The 2,194-nt window shown below is 37.2% G+C and overlaps 1 pseudogene; it reads right to left on the minus strand.

Annotated features, from left to right (window-relative positions):
- Positions 1 to 852: 852 nt before the first annotated feature.
- LOC149530612 (transcription factor MYC2-like) lies at positions 853 to 1,782 on the minus strand (annotated as a pseudogene).
- Positions 1,783 to 2,194: the final 412 nt, after the last annotated feature.

Below are 2,194 nucleotides of genomic sequence, written 5' to 3' on the forward strand. Positions count from 1 at the left end.
TGATGAGTGGATAAGTTTGAGGCATTTGATTTATACCAAATCTAGGAGGTGAATGACATCCAATTCTCATATTACATAGAGTGGCATTTCCTTGATGTAGTAGTGGTTACGATTGACATTGAAGAGGCACATGTATTATACACTCAGGATTTCTTCATCCTATTGAATTTTCTGTTGTTGATGTTTTCCTAATTAAGCTAACATATGATGGACAACTTCATCAAACCAGAGATGTTCATGAGAAAATATTATACCAAATAGATAGATCGAAGCCTTAAAATGGATAATATCATAGATTCCTTATAAGAGTTGTGTAGATGATACCTTACATATTAACCTACAAACTACATATCGATCTATTACATGTCTAGATAAATAGACTTATTAAACTATTGACATTGGTACAAAGTACAATATTAGACTTATTAAACAAAGCCAACGACATTAGCACTTGTTAAACTTAGTTACAAGTGGTCAATGGTGATCATTGCTAGGAGCTTTTCTCATTTATAAAGAGAAGAGTTCACTATTATGTTGAAATGCAATTAGCGTGTGCACTTTGCTAGCAAATGGCGCACTTACTAGAAAATCTTATCTTATTCATGGGAGCACTGAGCAGATATTGCCTTATTCACTTCTCTTCATGCATATTATTAGTCCCTGCCTTATATAAGGTGGGGAACTAATGTTTTTGTGTTAACCCCCTGTCTTTTTGTTTTTTTTTTCCCAAGAATCATATCTTAAAATTATCGTAAAGTTCTAGTCTGTATATTTTAAAAATCATTTACACTGATCTAATTTCTTAGTTGTCATTGGCCTATGGCCATTTTCCTGGGGAAATAACAGTATTTTCTAGAATGAAAAAAAGCTTAAAAAAGGAAGGGATAAGGATGAATTAAATGCTTGTAAGCATCTGCCATTCTCCTCAATTAAAGGTGAGAAGAAAGATGGCTTAAAAAAGCCACACGTCAACTTCTCCATAGAATTTCTGATAAAAGGACTCCTGCGCTCTGTCCCAATCCACAATGTTATCAATTTTGCTACAGGATGATTCTTCTTGGTAGATTGGATTCTAATCATGGCTTCTGGACCAAGAACTCGGACATCCAAATCCAATCCAGCACATTGCTTTGTACCAAATCCTTTGTTATCAGGCACGAACGAAGAAATAGAATGATCTTTAACAAATGCAAAGTTGCTGCCAGACAAGCCAGAGTTGCACGACATCAATTCCCTCTTGGTAGATTCAGCTTGAGATTTAAGATAATTTCTTTCGGCCTCAAGTTCTTGCACCTTGCTTCTGAGATCATTAATATAGGACACGTCATCACCAAGCAATGAAGCCTTATCCATCTTCAACACATTAGGCACCACAGCTCAAAGTTTATAATACCTCTAATTCAGCTTCTCTCGCTGTTGTCACTCAGCTTCAACTTAATTCAAGGGTTCTTCTCATCCATTTGTGGGCTTTCTTCCTCTTTTCCAAGGTTTCTTCTCAATGACAGATTCTTCCATTTCCTTGAAGGAGGTAGCTTCAACATCAGAGTGATCTGACTGAGCACTAGATTGAATACCACCAAAGAACCCACTGAAGGAAATAGAAGGCAAGGAACCATGCTTCTCGTCAAGAGTCTTTTGTTTGTTCATCTTCTCTTCTGTTAAGCTCCGAGGTTGTCCATTTAGAAAAGGGTCTTGTTGAATACCACCATTTGAAAATTGCAACATGAGTTTTAAATTTTCTGCTTCCTCCTCCTTTGCTACAAACCCTCGCTTGTCCTCCATGGCCTTGTGGAGAGAGAATGGCGGGGATCCATTGTTGCTCTGATCCAGAACATGCACCATACCATGATCAAATACTATGAAGGCCCATTAAGGGTGACAGGTTTCAGAGACCGACGCTGCCCGCTGCCCAATAAGTAATTAATCTACCCTAAGAACGCCAGACTAGCACTCATTTTTGTGTCCACATAAATAAAATATTAAAAAGAATTGAAGAGCGAAAGGAAAGAGGATTTATGTCGATAAGAAGTGAGATGCCAGAGACAAGATCTTGACTGTAGAGTATGTCAGATCAGACGGCTATAGTGCATCTTGAGCACACTTAAACTCATTCTAATTAGAATAGAGGTGGGTTCTGATTATTCATGAAAGATGGGTCAACTGAATTTTAATTTTAGTAAAAAAGATCACCAAA

Source organism: Cupressus sempervirens, chromosome 11 (assembly GCF_028749045.1).
Source record: "Cupressus sempervirens isolate cs-2001-9-10 chromosome 11, ASM2874904v1, whole genome shotgun sequence".
Classification (NCBI taxonomy): Eukaryota; Viridiplantae; Streptophyta; class Pinopsida; order Cupressales; family Cupressaceae; genus Cupressus; species Cupressus sempervirens.